Source organism: Epinephelus fuscoguttatus, linkage group LG7 (genome assembly GCF_011397635.1).
Source record: "Epinephelus fuscoguttatus linkage group LG7, E.fuscoguttatus.final_Chr_v1".
NCBI classification, from domain to species: domain Eukaryota; kingdom Metazoa; phylum Chordata; class Actinopteri; order Perciformes; family Serranidae; genus Epinephelus; species Epinephelus fuscoguttatus.
Genome location: NC_064758.1, coordinates 21,527,398 through 21,549,405, shown reverse-complemented (window position 1 = coordinate 21,549,405; position 22,008 = coordinate 21,527,398). Strand labels below are relative to the sequence as shown.

At 42.9% G+C, this 22,008-nt stretch overlaps 1 protein-coding gene across 2 annotated transcripts in view; it reads left to right on the top strand.

Moving 5' to 3' along the window:
* The first annotated feature begins 2,126 nt into the window (after positions 1 to 2,126).
* Positions 2,127 to 22,008, top strand: part of rerea (arginine-glutamic acid dipeptide (RE) repeats a) — a 146,744-nt gene continuing 126,862 nt past the window's right edge. For both annotated transcript variants that reach the window (XM_049580777.1, XM_049580776.1), the window contains exon 1: positions 2,127 to 2,410. The gene's annotated coding sequence lies outside the window, so the exon portion shown is untranslated. The remainder of the gene's footprint in view (positions 2,411 to 22,008) is intronic.

Sequence of the window (22,008 nt, the reverse complement as noted above, 5' to 3'; positions counted from 1 at the left end):
TTAAAGGTTTAAGCAGGGCTACTGCACCAGTCATGACACACACACAGTGTTACATACAAACAAACAATTCAAAACATATTGACCAGTGTTTTCACCTTTACACCCCCTCCCAGTCAACACTGCCAGAAAATAGGAAACAACACCCAAATGCTATTAAAGACTATGATTGTTTCTGCTGTTTTAAAAAAAAAAATCTTTGAATGATCAGTCATGAAAGTAGATTGCTGCCTTTTACTCATAAAACTTTAATTATTGTATTCTATTCTATGATTAAATTTACATTTCTAACTATTCCATCTCATGTGGACCCCAATACATTACACAATATATACCATGTTTCTTTTACTTACTGTATATTCAATGCTGCAATTCAAATCCTACAAGAAGTATTTAATTCTATTTCTATATTGTTCTTTTCTAATTGTGTTTGTTTTTAAATGGTTATTTCTTTTATAAACTGTTGCATTAGTGGAGCTTCAGTGATGTAATTCTTAGATACTGATGGATGCTGGAAATGGATGGCACAGAAAAAAAGTGTAATATGCTACTTCATGCACTACAACTGGTTTGGCAATATCAGTGCAGAGTTTTGTAAAGTTTAGATTTGTAAAGTTCTCTGTACTTTAGGAAGAGAGGCAATATGACGTCATATATATGAGAATTTAAAATATCACAGTATTTTTGACCAAATATCTTGATATTGATATTCCAACGACATTATAGGGTTGACTATTGATGCTTTCACAAAATATTGACTATTTAATGAAGATATAGTGACTAAGTGGGTAAAGGTAAACAACACAACAGCTGAAACAGTCCAGTAAGTTCAGAAAGTCACATCATTCTACTGTAACGCAGCCTTTAAAACCAGGAAAAGACAACACGCCTGTCTCCATATAGACACCTGGTTTGGTTGCCAAGCAGAATTTTTTTTTTTATAGAAGTTTTTCAAATGTATAAAACTGGGTTGTTGGCTACCTCAAATTCCATTCCTCAATGATGAGTTATTCATATTCCTTTAGGCCATAAGGCTCCTCAGATCAAAAGAATCAAAAGAGTTTTTCATGAAAATTAATTCAGGTTGTGAGTATTGTTTTAACAGGATAATGTGGTGTTGTGTCGGTATGCCAGATGCCGTATCTCACACTCTCTGATGCTCTGTCACCTGGAGCTACATCAGATGAATGATTCATAACTGATATATTATCTGAAGCCTAATTTTTATACAAGTACTCACATGCTCATACTGGTTAAAAAAAAACCAATTTCTTTCTATTTCCTGATCTTTGCTGTGTAACAGTTTTGTGTGAAAGGAATTAAAGCCCTGTCCCATACAGACACCTGTCCCAAATATAGGCCTGTTGATTTAGGTGATTTAAGCAAATAATAGCCCAAGCTACTAACTGAAGTTTTATGGTATCCTTATTTCCTCTTAAATTCTGCTGTTCTGTTGTGCCAGGTGTCTACACTATAGTATAGCATTGACTGTTTTGTGGTAATATATAGTTAGATTTTGTCATATATTTCTCCTTTAATTCTGTTATTTGTTTAAAATATGCCTTTTGATGTAAATATATTCTATTTTCTGTATATTCAATACTAAAATTGACTCAAATCTCCCAATAGAGATTTGATTATCATGGAATTATTATTATTTTCTATTCTCTCAGGTGCTCAGTGTATTTCATCCACCATTAAGGAATTCTGTTCTCTATTTTGTGATTTTAAATGTTACATTTTGTTATAATGTTCTGTTCCAGTTCTGTTATTTGTTCACTGTATGCTTTATAATGCAACACATCTGTTGTATTGACTGTATATATTCAGTGCTGCAGTACACTCAAACCCCCTCACAGAGATTGTATTGTATTGTACTCTATTCTTCTGGGCTCACTGGCAGTCCAAATATAGTCTGGCAGTATCACAGGTTTATAAGGATGAAGATAGACCAAGTGTTGCTACAGTATAGACACCCTGAGGACTCCCACACCGCCCCTCTCCCTCGCTGTGGATGTTCCCAGTTTTGGCCAGTGGGTGACGATATTTTACCGGTTGAACTTTGAGAACCCCCCAACTGTTCTCACCCCAAGATGAAGAAGGATGCTGTCATGCTGAGTGCCCCTCACACACACTAGTCTGTGCATTCCGGCAACGATTACTCCCTCTTTATTCTCAAGTCCATCATTTATGACAGCATTGTATCAACCGTGGTCCGCTCCGTTATAGCTACATAAGAGAAGATATACAGGTGGCACTGCAGCTGCCGTGCTACTCTGTGTAGTGGCGACACTTGGCTAACTAACGTTGGCTAATTGCCCCTGCCCCTGCTGCTGCTGCTGCTGCTGCTATTGTTTGTTGTTGCAGTCTCTCATCAAACAAATCACAGATGTTGTAGATCAAGCTCTTTAAGGTAAGTGCTGTGAGCTTCCACCAGCCTTCTTCTTTGCCTTTGACTTTCATCAGTAAACGAGCAGGAAATGACAAATATGAGGGAATAGTTTGTAAACGTTAGGGGCTGTTAACGTACACCCTTGCTTGCTAGCTATTTGGCTAATTTGCCTATTAGCATCAGCTAGCTAGTTAGCTGATAGACTTGTTTGCCCCTCACTGTTGCTGGTTACCATGAACTAACGTTAGCGGCTAGCGCCAGTGACTAGCACTGATTGGGAATGCCAACAAGGAGCAGGGTAATGTCTGGATACAAACAGCCCGTTGACACCGGTTAGCGCAGAGCACTTGCCACACACACAACATGGCTTCATTTTTATTAAACGCTTTGTGGCTTTAACGTGAACGTAACCTTGCAATACCCCACAGCAAACGTTTTCCCATTTTGAATCACCCGGTGTAGTAGCTGTGTTCCAGGGAGTAGCCCGAGCCCATTCAGCTATTGTCATTAGCTCATGGAAACGTTAGCTGGCGAAGCTAACTTGCTGTCTTTGTGTGCTTGACTTGTGGTCAATTATTGTCATCTAGCTTACAGTATGTGGTTATTCAAGAGCCTGGTGTTGGCTGGTTTTGAGCAAAGCTAACGGTGGATAACGGCACACTCGTGTTGGCTGTTGGAAACAAAGATGCAAGGCTTGTAAAAATCTTCATGGGAGACATTTGTCAACAAATAGAATCAGCAGAATTGGCATGAACACTTTTCACCTCTGGCAGCCTGGGTAATTCAAAACATTTGTAGTAGTGACTACATGAGGCACAAGGATAGTAGTAACGTTATATGCTGGGTTTATGCTTTTATAAGTGAAGTTGATTTTTTTTTTGTTGCATGAGGTTATTCTAAGTTATGGATTGTAAGTTTGAACATTAACAGAAGACACTGGCTACAGACATCCTGCATAACCTGTCATTTAAATGTGATCCTTAAGACAGTTTATGTTCATGTTAATATCTGAAAGAGGGAGAGCTAGTGACTTATATTTATTAAGTGCATCTGACTCACTGCTGACTAATTCACAGTCTTACGCAGCCTTGCACAATTGTGGTCCTCACCATAACTTGAACATACACTGCACAGTGATCAAAGGCACGAGTAACATTTGATTTGCTTCGTAAATGCCAAGTTATTTTAAGTCCACTGAGAGAATGGAATTTAGTGTTGACAGCAAAGCCTGCATTTCCTTGTCAAAGTGCCACAACATTAAGCTGGGTGTAAGGAAATTGCAAATTAATTATCTGATACCCTGACAGCATTAAAACATAGACATGCACATTACCATGACTGTAAGCAAACTAACATGGACAGGTTTTGGAGCTTTGCAACTACACTGCTACTCTATCTGTGTAGTTGCCACCTGTTCAGGCCTCCCGATAATGACATGACACTGTGGAGAGAGGGCAGTGAACTGAAAAAGTTTACACACATCATTTACGTCTGTGATGTCTGTTACACACTGTGGTTTAGCAATAGAGGGTTAGGAAGGAAAACACACTTACACATGCATACACCCATATGGTCAGACATTTTGAGAGGAATACTGCAACAATATTTTTACACACAAGTTATGATTAACAACAGGTAACATCCCTTTCTTGCTTTGAAAAAATAAACCAAAACATATTCAGCCTGCTTTAGATTTTAGTGTATCAAGTCATTGCAGTTGTGACTAAAGCTGCACCATCATACACCTCTTTAGCTCCATACATCATGCATATGGAACATCTGATGTTTTAGTGGCTTTCCATGCTGCCAGTAGCTTAGTGGTTGTGATTTAGATTTTCTTAAACTACCACTTAGACTGTAAACTTGCAAGGTTAGGTTACAGACATCTGCCATTACAGGCTATACGTTGATTACTACTTTAGCGCAGCTCCGACAGAAAAGCATCTTAATGTTTGGTTTATAGTTTTTGTAGAAAGGGAATTTTTCAGGTTCAGCCAAGAGGATAATTTAGAGCAGCTTAAAACAGAACATTTGTGGCATGGATGTTTTGTATAAATGTGCAAAGTCCCTTTTTTTAAATCCCCATTATCTGGTTAGTTCAGAGGTCAGAGGAGGTCAGGGTGTTTTATAGTGTTTCAATTTGAATGGGATCTCAAGAGCAGCAGTGGGTAAAATTACTTTGAGTCACATATCCAATGACACACCCCATCCGTCGAATGTTAATCTAGCTGGGTGGCTGTAGTAGCGGCAGAGTAATGATAAGAGAAATGTAATAGCCCTGCTATTTTCCTTTAATGACTAATGTGTGTTTGAGTAATGGCAGCTCTCTTATGAGTAATATGTGGCAAATGGAAGGCCAGACAATGTTAAGGAAAATCCCTTTTCACTGTGCTCTGACACCTCTTTGTTGGATGATTTGTCAATACACATGCTCGGGAATTCAATGTTTACATGCTGTGCTCGGATGGCATCTTGCCGTTTTTCGCCAAGATGCCGTCACTACATCTTTCCCTCACCATGAATTGTCATGAAGGATGATTCCCCATAATAATATCTGGGTATAGTCTCAGAGCTACTTCATGCTGTATGCTGAGGCGTTGTGGCAGGTACGAGATGGTGCTATAACCTGTCATCGGTGTGGTAAGCCTGTATTTTAAAAGGGGCATTTTACTCTCAGCGAGGCTATTGTGTTTCAAATAAAGGTGATTAGGGGGATTTATTGTGACTTTTGCTCAAGGATTTCATACACAGTGTGAAATTATGTTGGCAGGGGAGGCAGGTAAGCAGTGAAATATCTGCTTGACAGAGCCAGCACAGGAAAGGATGTGTAATCAAGCATCTTTAGACATCAGATTTGTAATTAAGAAAGTGCGCTGCCTTGTATTTATAATCTAATGACTTTGTGTAGTTGCTGCAAAGAGGGTGCAATAGGGAAGCAAGTGGATAAACTGATTTAGGTTTTTCCTGTACAGTGCTTGATATCAATTTCATTGCAAGATATCTGGCTGTTACATAGAAAATTAATGCTCTGAACAAAGGAGCAATGTTCGCTCAAAGACCTCTTGATGGGCCATTCAAGTGCTGTATATTCATTAAAAATAACAATCTGTCAGCACTTACTGACAGCACGCACAACAAGCCAAGCTCTCTTTATTGTTCTCCGAAGATGTTTTTCAGTTCCCGTGCCAAGAGCTGGGTAATTGGCTGTAGCAAAGCCTTGCATGTGTTGTTTTAAGATATTGGACTGACACGCACAGGGCACACTGGCAGAAATGAGGCAAGCACACTTCTCCCCCTCCCCCCTCCTCTTCCTGGCTTATCCCAGCAAGTCAGAGGAGGCAAGATGCTGGATGTGTTTTGTGTTCTCTGACATCTTCCCTTCACCTCTCATAAGAAGAGATCCAAGCATGCTGCATCATATCTCATCTTTGTTTGATTCGGGCCTAACTCCGCAGCTCCACAATTGTGCCAAGGAGATCGTATCGGCAAACGCAACCCGTGTTAACAATTGTGAGCTGTCTCGCTACATACTGCTGGTGGTATTTGATGTACTCGATGTGATCAAATCTACTTTTTCTGTGAGCTCAGCCATGGTGAAGTCGGTCTCACTTCATCCCGCAAATGCCGCCTGTGTCTTATTGGGCTGGCTTGGCATGGATTCACATCTTAACTGATCAGGCACATTGTGTTTTGTGTTGTTGCCAGCCTCTTGGCAGGTCCTAGGTACAGCAAAAATAAGTTCTCTCCATATTTGCCTTGTTCAGTTTTGTATGTGACTTTGCAGCTATGAGCCTGCAAAGTGTTGCAACTCACCACATTTCAGTGTTGTCTGTGATTTATGTACATGAGGGGTTGTACAATGGAGTGTGAGGAAACTGGAAATGGATGCTTGGCTAACATTTGTAAGAGTTGTGAAGCAACAGTAAACACAGGGCAATGAATACATGGTAGTAGTGTATTAGCTGTGATGATAGTTGGTTCACAGCAGATTTTTATTGTCTGCAATATCTTGGAGTCTTTCACATTGTTAGATTTTTCTTGCATCTCGCTAATTATTAGTTAAAACACACCATAGAATGCAGATGATAGCCTATTTTTTCAAGCATTTGAGTAAGATAGGCTAATAATAGCACTTTCAATTACAGTGACAAAAGCATGAATTGAAAGTGTTCAAAAATAACAGTCAGCCATTTGCCATCTCTGTAAAAGAGGAAAATGAAATGGTGTAGGATCAGCTGGCTGGCCCCTGAGGAGAGGGAGAGAAAGGGGGGGAGAGATGAGGAGGAGGAGGAGGAGGAGGAGGAGTGCTTTGCCGCTGTGTGTGTCAGTGCTGATTAGGTAAGAGATTGCCTCATGTAATGACACGGCATGGCGCTAGTGGTGCAGAAACACAAACAATGCATACCAGTGTTTTACTGCGCACACCCCCTGCAGCTGCCTGCCTGAAGATGTTTATATAGACATATACTCTCTCCCTAGAATATTTCAACATCTTTTTAGATGATGCCCTTTATTTCAGCGACACGCACTTATACGCCATCCGGAAGCCAATAGCCCTTTTTCTCCGTGCGCTCTTTTTCCTTCTACAGCACAGATGAAAGATGGAGGTGATTAAAGGAAAGGAGCACAATAGAGTCAGTGCAGTTTTCGATCAGCATTTATTGTTACTATTGACAGCAGTATTTCTCAGCGCAGGTGTGTTGTTAAATAGGCTACATAACCTGCCAAATATTCTGCTCTTGTTGTTGAACCATAAGCATATAAAGGGATCAAGTCAGATTTTGTTCTCTGCTGGTGACAGTTAAGGCTTCTATTGATGTATTGGAGCATTGATATTAACAATATTAACTGAGTTTTTATCCATGAGCTTGGCTAGTAATAGACCTGCTTTGGGCTAAGCTAGAATGCTGCAGAGATGACGTGTTTTTGTAGGCTGACACAGAAGTTAGCATTGCCATGGTTTCCTTGACAAAAAGCCAGTGGGATTTTTCTGTTGGCCTCTGGGTTACTATAGAAAATATGCTCTGCAGCAGACAAAAGTGTATGATACTGACATGTTTGTTCAGCAAGATAATCTCCACAAATGTAAATGCAGTCGCCAGAGGTAAAACACTAACGTTAGGCTTTAAATGAACTACACCACAGTCGCATGACTTTGCCGTCGCCACCACAATGAGGCTGTAAAGCTGTGTAGTCTCATTTAGCCACTTGTTAGCAACCGCCTTTTTAAAGACACGTAATAGATTCAAAATTCACATGTGGGTTATTTACTACTGACGTATTTCATGTTGTGTTGTGTCATAGAACAAAACATGAAATCTTTTAACCTTGTTTTTACCATGGACCTTATTTCAGGTACCTAACCAAAAACATCTTTAAAAAAACCCATAGACTTTGAGACATGGTAACAGAAACTGCAAAAATACTAACTTTTTCTGTGTTTCAGGACTTATTCCTGCAGCACTCTATTAGGGGTCTAAGAAAATATCAATACACCTGAGTATACTATATTATCTTTTGTGGTACTATATCACCTCTCAAAAACACAGTGTCGATTTTTGATTAATCATTTAAATACAAAGATTCGTAGCAGTCATTTGCAGCCATTTGACTCTTCTACTCCAACCTAACAAATTGCTAACGTAAACACCAAGAATGACAGTTCTCCTAATATTAGATTTAAACAAATGATAATATATGGCCTTGCTTACTGTATCGCTGTATAAGGCAATGTATTGAATCATAACCCTGTATCTTGATACGTATTGTATCGCCAAATTCTTGCCAATACACAGCCTTAAGGTCAGTTATCTTGTTGCTAGAGGAAATGTTTGGTAAATGATCCACCGTACTTCTTGACAGTGATTAAGGTATATAGTCACTTTGTTGTAATTACCAGAGAGCCACCTTGATTAGCAAGTCTAAATGATGCAGCTGATTTAATTGATTGTTTTATAGAGAGATGTGTCAATAACAGCTGTCTGTTGTCCAGACAAACATATGTCTTTGTCATTACATGAAGTGGCTGTAATGGCTGTTTTTCTCTGAACAATATGCAGGGCATTGATTTTCAACACTGTGACACTGAGACAAATCATACATACATCTTGTTACTATTGCTGGTTGTGCTCTGTGGCCTGGCCTCTGTGACTAACACAGGTACTGCACCGATGTTGTGACTGCACATGAGGCACAGTTTGTTTGCAGAGCTGCAGAGCCCAGACCTGTTACTGATGTTTTAATGGAGACGGCACGCAAGCCAGTGGTGAGCTCAGGGTTCATGCAGCCGTGAGGAAATGACCCCGGCGACATTGTGGCACTTTCCACTCTGCTGTTCAATAGGGGCCTTTGGTAAACTGTGTCCTTGCTCGCCCTTGCGGGTTAGGCGCACCTATTGAGCCTGCTGAGCCCTCAGTTTAGGTGCTGGGACTTACGGCTGGATCGACCACAGGTTTAAGGATGGACATCTTGTCTCTGTGCGTACCCCAGTTCCAGCAGCCAGCACAGAGAAAATGAGTTCTGAGGATTGGGTTTAGATTTGCCACTGTAGCACTTCAACTCTGATACACTCTAGCTACCATCAGGGGAAGGCTGTCAGAGAGAGGGAGAGAGCGGGTGGGGGGGGAGAAAGAGAAAACAGCGAAGCACAGCAGTGCTATCTAATAGATCAATTTGTAATAAATCTGTTGCCTCAAGCTGTTGTTGTTCGCTTCTACTCAGTAAAAGGTGTCTGCGTTTCTCAGGCAAGAAAATGCTTGTCAGGCAGGGCATACAGAGCTATCAGTGAATGAGACGTGCCTAAAGCACAGTAAATCATTTTCTCTGTGCTCAGTTTACATAGGTCGAACACATCGCTCTCTTATCAGCGCATTCCATTGGTCAGAAAGGGGGGTTATAACCAATCGATAGGGCTGAGCACTGAAATGAGGAAGTAACGCTCCCCTCACATTAAATTTCCCCATTATTCAATATGAGCCATTAATCATGATGAAGGAGCTATTGATTAGGCTATCAGCCAAGGTTGGTCAATTTATTTGCCACGAGTCATTCCACAATGTGAGGATCTGTTGAAGTAGTGCTGCCTCACAAAAAACCAAGTGCCACAATTGAAATGGCCCCATTATTATGACAACAGTTTGATCTTTAAGGTAACAAAAGAGCGGGCCTCTATAAGGACCACATGGGACCTCTCCTGCTCCTCCTCCACCAGCAGCCATATGGACCGTACTAATTGTGTTTTACGCCAACCATTTTCACCGATCCATTGGGGACTTGTGGAAGTGCTGTAGCTATAATGTCACCAGCAGTGGGCTGGCTCATGAAAGAAACATTAGCGAGCAAGATGAGAAGACAGGAAGGCAATACACTGCAAGTCAACACAATTATTGATTTTATTCAAATGAAATCTGTGGTTCTCTGTTCTGAATCTGATGTTAGGCGCCTTTTAAAGTATGATTTCTATTATGCCTTTTTCCCGATTGTAGCTGTTGGCGGAGAGCAGGATTCACCTCAGTCTCACACATGCACTTTGTCAAGTGGTAAAATCTCTAATTCTAGGCATATTGCCAATGTATAAAGATAAAGCTAAGAAGAGGACTTGCTCTTGTAGTCCCTTATATCTCCGAAGATGTTTTATCCTGTTAACTCACATGATAATTTTTCAGGGAGGTAGTTTATTCTGACTCTGACCAGTAGCACATTAAGCCAGCTGTAATTGCTCCACAGAGAAATTGTCTATCATCCGTTTTGTTTTGTGACAACACAAATGCTGAGGTTTGAGCGTTGAATGTAAATGTGACATTCACAGTATTTGCTTTGCCCTTCAGGCCAGCGATTGGTTGTAAAGCGTTTGAAGTGCTAAGTGTGACTGAGGCAAATCAGTGTGTGTTTTAACGTGTTTATAATATGCAATCACGAAAAGGGCACATCTATGGAAATTAGATCTTGTGAAGGAGGGGAGGGGCGTCAGAGTGGTGATGGTAGAGAGAGAGAGAGAGAAAAAAAGAGTGTGTGTGCGTGCGTTTCATTGTGTCCCCACTAACAGTTTTCTTGTAATTATTGAAATTGATGTTTGCCGCGAAGCTGTAAATCTGCAAGATCTCTTGTTAATAAAGCGGCAGAGGCAGCCGAGCCGTTAGGCTGGGAAATAAAAGGCAATCAAGCCTCCAACATCCTGTCCCTCGCCCCAAAATGAAGCAGCAGAAATCCTAATTAACTGAGAGGATGAGCAGCTCTTACTCCAGTGCTCGGCTAGTCGGTGCCAGAGCTAGCTGCTATACCCTAATGAAGACGCTCCACTAGCCGCCTGCAACCCCTCTTTCTCTCTCTGTCTCTCCTCCTTCCTTCCTTCCTTCCTTCCAGCCCTCTCTATCTGGCTTGCCCGAGGTATTTTCTCTTAGCTCCTCTCCTTTGCTGCCTCCTCCTTCCTTGTGAGTGAAGTTGTGGATGTGACTGTTGCACTGATGGAGTGAGAGGAGCTTTGTTGCCTGGAGGTGTCTGGGAGTCCTGCACAGGAAATCGGTGAGCTAGATGATGGCCTCTGTGATGCTTATTGCTGCTTATGTAAAGTGCTGCGAGAGAGCAGGAGAGACAGCATTGATCTCCTCCCATTGATTTCATAGATCCTCTTTAGGATGACAATAAAGTTGTCTCTCTGTGTCATCTTCAAGTGCTCCTTCTCAAATCAGCGATGTGGCAAATTATTCCTGTCATCAGCCACCCATATTCCAGCAGCATTGTGTGATCCTTTGTGGAGTTGAAAGTCGGGTTAAATCTTGCTTTGCACACTTGATATTTGTTTGTGCTTTGTCTTTGCAGCAACACCGCAAGTCTTTGAACATGTCATTCAGTAATGCGTTGGTTATGTATTGCTGTGCTTTGGTGTTAACCAAAGCTCCCAGAATTTATAGGCCTGCTCAGTAGCTTTCACAGAAAATAAGATATGCTCTGTGTAGTGAGTACTGTGCTATAAGCCAAATCTTTGTTGTTGTGAAGGAGTGAGTGGTGATTGATTGTTTGAAACCCGAGCCCGCCTCAGCTCTCCCAGCCAGCTGCTTCTCACTATTTACCTGTAAACTTGTCCTCTCTGCTTTTGCTTTGTCTGTGGATGGCCGCAGAGCTCTTTCTCTGTCGCCTCTCCCCCCTCTTTGTTGTACCAAGCAGCCCAAAGGCCTCCAGGGATGAACAGACAAATAGAAGACAGCGAGAGGTGAGGCTCGGTCCCCCCATTCTCCCATCTATCTTTCTCCCTTGCGAGCACTCTGCCAGACAAGTTTCCAGGCACTCAAAAGCAGCAAATCGACTCACTGTAGGAATCACTGTCACTTAGCCGAGCTGGGGCATAGCAGCGCACTAGGAGGCCAAATCCTCCTCCTCCTCATCTCCCCATTTCACCGCCTTCTCAAATGAAGAAAATGCTATTTGGCATGGCATTGCTGAGGCCTGGTTCTCTGTATAGATGAGCTTATTCCAGTCTGCCTTCCCAAAAGCTTTTTTTCTTTCTCTCTTTGCCTCTTCAGTTATACATTAGTGGGGTGCCTCTGATGACGACTTGATTAAGTGCTTGTGGAAGGGTCTAGGGAGCAGTGTTCCATCTTGATGTGCTCTGGTTAAATTTAAACAACACGATTGGCAGGTGAGATGGTGCAGCACCATCGCCTGAATCTCTCATCAAGGTTGGGGATGTTTTGTTTTGTGCACAGATTTCATGATTGTGATTGAGTGCGAGGAGAACGCTGTCAGAGTTTCAGTCTCTTCCTTTATTCTTGGCACAAAGCAAACGATCTGCTCGGCACAAAGCCAGCGCGAGCTCGCTGCAGAACCCAAATGTAGTAAGCAGAGCAAGGTGGCGTGCGGCTTCGTATCACGCTCATGCACACGCACGCAGATGCATGCACAAGTACATAGACACATGCACGGGGTGTAATGAAAGCCAAAAAATTCTCCTGACAGCAGGAGTTTAAATTTCACTCCTCGGTGCGACAGCTTTGTCACAGGGAAGAGATTCACCACCACCTCTGGCAGCCCTCAGAGACCTTTCCTTGGAGAACCAGCAGTCCTCCCTTTCTTCTCCTTGTTTCCCTCTGTATTTAGCACTCAGCCTTTTCCTCTAATCAACGACAGGCTTGTGAAAATCTCTACATAAAACAATGCACAATGCTGCTTTATTTTTTTTTCTTTCCCTCTGCCTGACTCTTCCCCAGAGTTTTTTTTGTCTTGCCTGTGCAGCTGTTGCTGTGAAGAGGATGACAACAGGCAGAGAAAACTAAAAGGACACGTCGTCTTTATCCCCCCCCCCAACCCCACCACCACACCACCACCTTTCTTTTCTCTTTTTGCTTTTCTGTAAGCAGCTGCTTACATTACACAGGGCTCGTCCACCTTGTATTTGCTGTTGCAGAGAGATAAAGATGATGAAAGTGAGAAATATGTGTGACGTTCTTTGGGAATTTGGCTTAGGAATGCAGGTGTACATGTGGGTGTATGGGGGGGGGGAAGGAAGTCATATGAGTGGATTTAATTTTATAGATTTGTGCGCATTTTGTTTGTAAGAGTAAGGAATCAACCACCATGTTTTAATTGTTTGTGACACGTGAAATGAGAAACAATAATGTGTGACTAGTGGGCCCAGGAGATTACAATCTGGTCAGCCGCTTAAAGGAGTGTCAGAGAGATGCATTACTACATCTTTGTCTCCCTTTCTGCCCCCCTGGGCCATAAACCACTCACGAGCATTTAGCCAGAAGTGATTTCTCCTCTGTTCACCTCCTCGCCCTGCTCCTGATCCTGTGGAGCTGCTGGTGGAAAACCTCCCAGGCTTCTTGAATGAATCCTCTCTAGTGTGTGTGTGTGTGTGTGTGTGTGCTCGCAGCCCTGGTTCTCGGCAAATCTCTGCAGCACCACCTGATTTGACTTGGTAATGGGGCATTGATGAGTCTTGGGGGAAATCGGAAAAAGGAGCACAAAACCATACAGCAAAAAGCCACTACTGTGAGGCGGCAGTAAAGACAGCGTCAGGTTTCTCAATAGCAATTGACAAAAGAGGAAAAAAGAGAGAGTGAGGTAAAAATGGAGGACTGTTAGAGATATAGCTGTCATCTGTTGATGCCTATGGCCGCCTGCTCTTCCTGCAGCGGGAGAAAAAAAAAGCTTAGAGGTGGAGATGGGCTTCAGCACCCAGGCTTCAACTCCATTTGTATTTCTACTCCACCGTACTGAAAAAGCTGCTTCTCTCTCCAGGACAGCAGATTATTTACATCTTTAGCAGAGCTCATTGCTCACAGAATATTGAGTTCAGTGTGGAGGACATAAAAGGTAGCCAAGCCAGGAGTAGTAGGGGAGATAAAAGCAGGATCGCTTAAGTACTCTGTGTTATTTCAGGCACATTTCTGCTGCTGTTGATGTAGCCACTAGCCTAATAATTCATCTTGCCTAGTTTTTATCACTCAGTGCATGCCCATGCTCCTACACACACACACACACACACACACACACACACACACAGTAACTACTCACAAACACAAATTCCCCTCACTGGCGAGGGTAGGCCCCCTCTAATATAAAACAAGCGATTCAAAGATGAAATGCTCATCATTCTGCTGCCTCACCATGGCCATCCAACAGATGAGTAGTGCTGCGAACAAAAAGCAGGGGCTGCCTGCGCCCAGCTCCCTCACAGGGGCATCTTGTCTGTGTTATCACTCCAGCTAGTGCTGCAATTAATATTAATGTGCTTTAAAGCACGCTCCAGCAGCCCTGCTTCCCCCTCTCTCTCTCTCTCTCGCTTTGTGTGTGCATGTGTGTGTGTGTGTGTGTTTGTGACTCAGGAGGAAGAGAGCAATAAAGCCAGCAGGGGATAAGAATCTAGGCAGGATATGACAGTCCTCATGTCAGCTGTCTTAGAGCTGGAGGGATATGTGGATAAAGACAAGGGATGAAACTGAATCCAAACCAGCCAGACAGGCAGGTAGCACGGCGTGTAGGTAGAGACTCGCAGCACTCGCAGCAGCGGCTGGGCTGGGGGCTGTGCGCAGCCTGTTTATTTAGTCATGTTGTAATAATGCTTGACCTTTTCTTTCAAGTCCACGGCCTGACCTTTAGCACCTTACTCCTCGGCAAATCAGTGCGTGTGTGTGTGTGTGTGTGTCTCACACAAACACATGCACATGCAGAGAGGGAAACGAGCACCTCCTTTGCAGGGAGCTTCATGGTCTGCCAACTCCAGGAGTGGATTGTTCCAAATTAGTATGCATTAGGTGGTTAGTGCAAAGCATTTAATTATGCGAGATGGCACTAAACTGTCTATGTTATGATTAGCCCAACACGTTACAACCTTAATCTCTTCATTTTTTTCCTCTCTCTTTCCATGGGTGAGGAGGTGGTGCAGGGTGGGGGGGCTGATAGGCTGGTGAAGGAGGATGATGTGTGTGTGTGTGGGGGGAGGCTTTAGAAATGCTCCCATATTCCCATTAGATGTTACAAGTATCCTCCGTATCTCTGCAGCCAATGTTTCTCCCTAGAAGGATTTTGATATTTTCTTGTCTCCCCTCCTTCACTCCCCCTCCGTCTGCATGCCCCCAGATACTTTGTCAGACGATATTGAATCAAGTCGCTTCCTTTTATGTGTATATGTGCACGTCCCCGCTTCTCTGTTTTCACTGAGCCGCTTTTCAGGGTAGGCAAGGCTTTTTAATCTCGGGCAGCAGGCAGCAGTGGCAGAAGCAGCCGGGGCAGAGTCAGAGTGAGCCAGGCAGCCATCCAGCCAGGCAGGCAGTCAGTCGCTGCAGTGGAGCCCCAGCAGCTCCCCGGAGGAGCCCATTATACAGGAGAGATATCAAACCATGAATCATTTACGCCAGTCCTCCCCTCCCCTCCCTTCTCCTACCCTCGCACGCAGCCTTGACGCCCGGCCGGCCGCCTGCTTGCCGCTGTCTGCATCTTTAATGAATGATTATTGCATTTCATAAACATGGGCTGCAGTAATTAAAGTATTATTGATCCTTTCCATGTTTATTCCAAGGTGGACAAAAATGTTTTTTTTTCTCCCCCCCTCTTCACACATCTTTTTTTGTCATTATGCAGGATAGAAAAAGTCCCTCTAGGAACAGCAGACGGTGATTTATTTAGCCTGACGGTGTGATTTTTTTCCCCTCTTGTTTAGGCATTTCAAGAATAGCCTTCATTCAGGGAGGAGGGTGATAATACAGCAGGGTGGGGTTTTTTGGGTCGCTCTCATTGTGTGGTGTGTCGCAAGGATTGTGTTGGAGTGTTGGTGTTTTGTGTTTTGCGTAAAAAGTGTAGGGACATGGGGGTTAATGTGCTGGAAAAGAGTGATTTAGGTCAGTGGTCGTGTCTGCATCTGTCACTCTGACAAGCTGGCGCTTTAGGAGGCTGCGCGGCGTTGAATAAAGGAGAGAGTGGGAGACAAGTGAGGAGAGAGCTGGCTCTTTCACATGGAAAAAAAAGGAAAACCTGACTTGACTGTGATTTGTGCTCCCAACGACAGGCACCGTGTTACAAGCAGCCGTTTGATATAAACCTAATCAGTTTCACCTCTTTATTGAGGATCAAGACAGTTAAAGCCTCTGCAAATAAGTGCACGTCTCCTTGCCTTCCTCCATCTGTTTTTCCTTCTCTCCCACCCTCCTCGGCTCTCCCTGCTGTCGTTTCTCCCGGTCATTTTTCCCTCCTCTCTTCCCACTTTCACTGCGCTTATCTTTCTCGCTCTCTCAACATCTCTCCCCTGTTTCCTCATCCGCCCTCTCCTCCTATTTCAATCAGGAGTGCACTTCAGTTTCTGTGTAAATATCACAATCACTGATGAGGAAAAAGTGCTGGCATCTCCACAAGGGGATTAGAGGAGCCATTTTGTGTATCACTTATTAATGTGTCCATCTCTTTTTTTTTTTCTTCTTTTTTTTGCGCGTGCTATCTCCCCCAGAGCTGTATGGATTGTTTCCTGTCATGGAGGCTAACATATAAATCTGTTTTGCAGCCTGGAAGTTTTTATCTCTATAATTGTTCGAAGAGTTTCGCAGTAAAATTTCACTGTTGTAATAAATGTCTACACCCCACTGAATCCTTACCTGTAAGGATTTTTCAGAGTGTTTCAGTTTGATAGGATATATTGGTTAATTATTTTCATTCACAGCTGTTGTTTTTCTTCTCCACACAAAAACTGCTCAATAACATCATCGTAAAACAATGTTGTCGTTAGCATTCAGATTGATCCAGCCATTAAAAGTCTGTGATAGCCTGTTTGAACTAGCCTGCGCTGATTGTTAGCCCTCTTTCCCTGCCCTATGGCTCGTCCCTTTTGTTAGCGAGCCACATGGCTCTCTACAGGGCTTAGTCTAATCAGTGCTAAATATTCAGCGGTAGCCCATAGCCTAATCAGCCAGAGCATAATCATTGTCAACCAATTGCATTCCTCTTGACCTCCCAGATGGAGGTAAACTGCACAGCCTCTCCATAGCGCCGCCTCAATTACTGCAGCAGTAATGGTGATAAAGAAGACCACGGGCTCAAATGAAAATGGCTGATTGATGTGGACACACATGGCTTATAATTGGATTATAAGGAAGGACGTTAATGGTGTTAGGGGCGTTGTGGTGGAGCGGGATCCTAAACACTGACCAGGTATTTAGTGATTTAGCCCTCCTGCCTCCTCGTCTAATGCAGTTGTGCATCACAACAGTATCCTCAGGGGTCTTGGCACCTAAAGCACAACCCTCTTGTCCCACCCCCCTCTTCATGTCAAGGGTGGGAGTGTATATGTGTGTGTGTGTGTGTGTGTGTGTAAGTAAAATGCTTATGTGAGCTGCCAGTAACTGGCTGTCTTATGCTAGTGACAGCTGTGGGGTCAGAACAAAAAGCTGTCTATTTCCAAAGCAGCAACCCTCCTCGTCCTCCTGTCCAACACACACACACACACACACACACACACACAGACACACACACACAGAGAATGAGTCAGTGGGAGAATTTGAGGGGATGAGACATGTCTGTCCTACAGTAGCTGCATTGCAGAACAAGGCTTTGACTGAAGCATATTTTCACTATTAATTTAATTATTAATCTTATAAATTCTGTTTTCCTAATTTAGTCGCTAGCTGTCCCTTCACAACGTACCATAGCCCAAAGTTGGGCTGGCACAATACAGATTTTCATTACACTATTATTGTGGCCAAATGAGTTTCATGGTAACAATGTTATTGTGATATCAATAAAAAAATAAAAATCTTTTTTTGGCAAATGATTTACACTCAAAATACGAGTGTAGAGAGGTGGAGACAGTCTCAGTGACCATAACTGTACATAATTGTACAAAAAGAGCATTTACACATAATAGATAGTGAAGAGGGAACCAGATGGCGTTGGAGGGCGGGAGACAAACCGATAATGTACAGAAACGGAAATGGTATAAGAGATGCTGAATTATTTACACAATAGTATCATATGTGTATTATTAACATTGTATTAGTATTTCCATTTTAAATATCACACTTATCGTGAATATTGGTGTATCACGACCCCCCTGGCTTAATGTCTTCTGATGTATTCATTTGGCTAAGCAGCATTAAAAGCAAAAACGTGTATTGAATTTACAATTAATTAAATTCTCACATTCACCTCAGAAATACTTAGTATATTTATTTGATAACTGAATCATATGATTTAATATGTTATAAAATAGTAAATCCTGTAAATGACTAATTGATTTATCAGCAGAAGGAGGGGCTGGTCAGTCGTGTTGCCGGGGGTTGGGGGTTCAGCGCTCCACTTGTTGTCAGGCTGCTCTTCATTTATTTCTGTTTATCCTAATGGAGAGCGTTGAGAGAGGGATGTAATTAATTGACCCTGGCAGCTCAGAGGGGCTGTGGTCGAGTCGGGGAGCAGGTGCTGACTGCGCTGCCCACCGTCTCTTTTCACTGGTCCTCATCTCAGTGTGCATATCTCTGCCGAGTGCCCAATGCTCCCCGCTGACCGATTGGTTCTTGGTAAGTGCAATGATGCTGGATGCCTGAGCCTGCGTGAGCGGCATAATACCAACTAATGCCTGAAGGAGTGCTCTCCCCATTTCTATCTCGCCTCTCCCCTCAGCTGCTGCTTAGCCAAGCCTGGCCAGTGCCGAGCAGAGCTGAGTGCCTCCTTTTCTACTCTCACTCTGCTCTGCCTGGCAGTTTATTAAAGGGAATACTAGCTTTTTCCTCGCGCCCGGCCGTTTGATTTCGACAGCAGCAGAAGCTGTCATGGCAGATAAAAGGCAGCGGGCCCCAGAATTACGGCGCACACAGCATCTGTATTTACTGCGTCATTCTCCCTGCCTCTGACAAGGGAGGAGGAGGAGAGGAGGAGAAAATGGAGGACAGGCTGCTGCATTCATGTGTCTTTACATTGACATGTCTCATCAGGAAAAGAGGTGGACAGACAGTCTACAGTGAAGCCATCAATCAGCCCTTTTCAATACGCCTGTCCAGCACACTGTAATACTCACACATAAAGACTGACAATAGAAGGCATTATTGCTGCTGTTGACATATTTTTATAAAACCCCTTTTTTTGTTGGCTTTGTGAGATGGAGTAAAATAGTAGGGTGATTGTAGTGTGCTGGTTTAAAATGTCAAGAAAGCATTTTTATTTTTTTTCACGGAGACAGTGTGGATTGATATGATTGCTAGTGTTGCTTTGATTTTTGTCTTTCAAATTAGCAAGTAACACATATAAACGATACAACCATTATGTATTTTTTTTAGAAATATCGTAAGATGAGCTGCAATGTTAAGTTGATTAATTAATTAGTTGATTGACAGATAATAATAAAATAATGTTGTACTGTTTTTATATGCAAAAAAAGGCAAATATTTGCTGGTTTCATAATATTTTAAAGTGAGATTTGATGCTTTTCTTTGTCATACATGACAATAAAGTGAATAGCTTTGGATTGTTGGTCAGTTGAGACCATTTGAAGACGTCACCTTGGGTCCTGGGTAATCACACAGAGCACATTTTACTGTTTTCTGACATTTTATTGACAAGCTGATTAATCGAGAAATAACGTGCAGATTAATTGATAATGAAATTAATCATTAATTGCAGCCCTAATGTGCTTAACTCTCATCTTGGGTGTAATTGATTCCTCAGATGTTTGCCACTTGTAGTTAATCAGATAATTGCTTAAAATGATTTATTTTGATTTCACTTTCTAAAAAAGTGTTGTCTCTCTCAGCCTCGCCTTGAAACCAGACTTAACAGAGAGATCCATTTTCCTGGCAGTATCCCTCACTGTGGCTGTGGGGTCATGCTAATTTTTCATCGGCATCATTTCATTGAGCTTTAATTAACACAACAAGGATTCGGTGTCCTCCAGTGTCATCCACTCAGACAGCTAATACAAACTCATTAGCCTAACTCCTAGCAACTCCGATACAAAATGTTATTACACTGTTTACTGTTTTGGTATATATTAGAATTGATTATGTTGATGTATTCATCCACATAAATTAAGGTTTTCAGATCATATCCTGTAGGCCATTTCATCTGCTTAGTATCAGAGGTCTGGAATAAGCTTTTATTTAATACAGTACCACACAATCCTGCTGCTAGTTTGCTTAATCTGCCTCAGCAGCGTTTCAAGCAACCAGCTGTCTGTCTTCTTCATGCGTCTCGATGCTCTAGCCTGTGGTGACAGCAAGACTAATGTATTCATGGCGCCGCCACGGTGAGAGGCATTACTTTACCTTTGCTTAATTGAGGGGAAACTCCCCTGACACCTGCTTAGCACAGCACCAGGCTAGCAAAGCGGCCAAACTCAACCCTAGGTGCTGAGGCCACTGAACCCTGACTGAGAAATAACACAACCCAAGACCACCCAGGGACTGCCGAGAGGAGAAATGATTTAATAATGTTGATGAGATATTACACCAACCCCTTCGTCCACTGTCTCCCTCTCTCTCCCCCCCTCTCATTACTTCTTACCTGAGGAGGCAGGCGGCTCTGACTCACTCTGTGCCTGAAGGTGTATTTAGATGGGGCTGCTAAATATTTCACACCCTAAAGACAGACAAGTGAAAGAAGTGAAGGAAGAAGAAGCAAAAAAGGGGAGTAAGAGGGGTAAAAAAAAAAAAATCAGTGCCGAGGGTTTTGACATGGATTGTGCAGGGAGGTTAGGGAGTGTAGTCAAGGGCAGTCAGGGCAGGCTTGTAATTGGCTGACACCAGAATATAGTGGTGGATTTGTGTGTGTGTGTGTTTCTGAGCGTGTGTGTCTCCCTCTCTGTGCAGTCAGACAATATCTGAATACTGTAAGGCCAAATATATCGCTCCAGCCAGACTGCATTGCTTTCAGGGTGTTGATATGCTGCCATCACCTTGCACTATACAGAATGTTGATGTCAAGTACAACCGACACAGTGTATTATTTTCTTTGGGCTCCAACACCAAACTCCCCCCTACCTCTGCAGCAATACAAGCAAGGTCCCATCTGAGACTCGGCTTGACAGCTCGACTGAGCTCCTGCCTCGTTTTTTAATTGTCCCGTGCCCCAGGGGCTGCTGGGAGCTAGCTGGGCGGGGCTGAACATTTTCTCCAGGGGGGGTGAGGAGAGGTGGATGACGGAACGCTCGCAGTGTCAGGTGCAGGTGCGGAGAAAAGAGATGGAGAGGTTGCTGACAAGCTAACCGTGGGGAGCCAAGTAGTGGGAAGCCACTCACTCAGACGGGAGAGGAGAGAGAGCTTTATATAAGAGGAAAGCACACAGGAGGCATCCATCACCCCGCTCCAGCACCAATGCACTCACTGATACATATTATTCAGCTGTTATCAGTTGGTCTATTAACAGACACCACTGCTAGAAATTTATGCACAGAGCACAATGTGGCCTTAGTGGTACAACAGCGATAGATTTTTTGCACTGTGACTGTCAGAGAGCTTTTTGTTCAGACAAGGTTTTGTTGTTGTAGGACTTGGAGAGTGTGTTGTCCCCCTTTTCTAGTTTATTTACAGCCTAACACTTCCCTTAATGTCTGTTGGACAAAACATCATCCTAGTCATGTTTAAATCACAACAGTCGGCCTGATAATCGGTTAATCATTTAATTAATTTCGAGGCAAAAATGCTTAACATTTGATGCTTCCAGCTTCTGAATCTAAATGTGAGATTTTGTTCCTTCACCTTGTCTCATCATATGAAATATAAACTAAATATCTTTGAGTTTTTACGTCTTGCTTGGACAAAAAAAGCAGTTTGAATATGGCTTTGTTAGGAATCGCATACTAACATACTGCCTACTAAGTACTGCATACTTTCTGCTACATAAATGATTAAGTATGCCATTACCAACAGACTGTTAACACTGATATATACTCAAGCAGCACTGCTGTATCATCTGATTGACAGCTGGTCTGATCCAGCCAGCGGCTCTCACATCAAATTTCTAGAGTTGTTGCGATACCAGTATCAGAAATGCCTCCCATACTTCCTAAAAAGCTGAATCTGGTATCAGCAAGTAGGCGAGTCTATGCACTGATCCGATACCACATAATTTGTTACACAAAATTTAAAGTAGTTTTACACCTGGATAAATATGGAAATCAGTTCTTCTTTCCTGCTCTAAAACAGTAG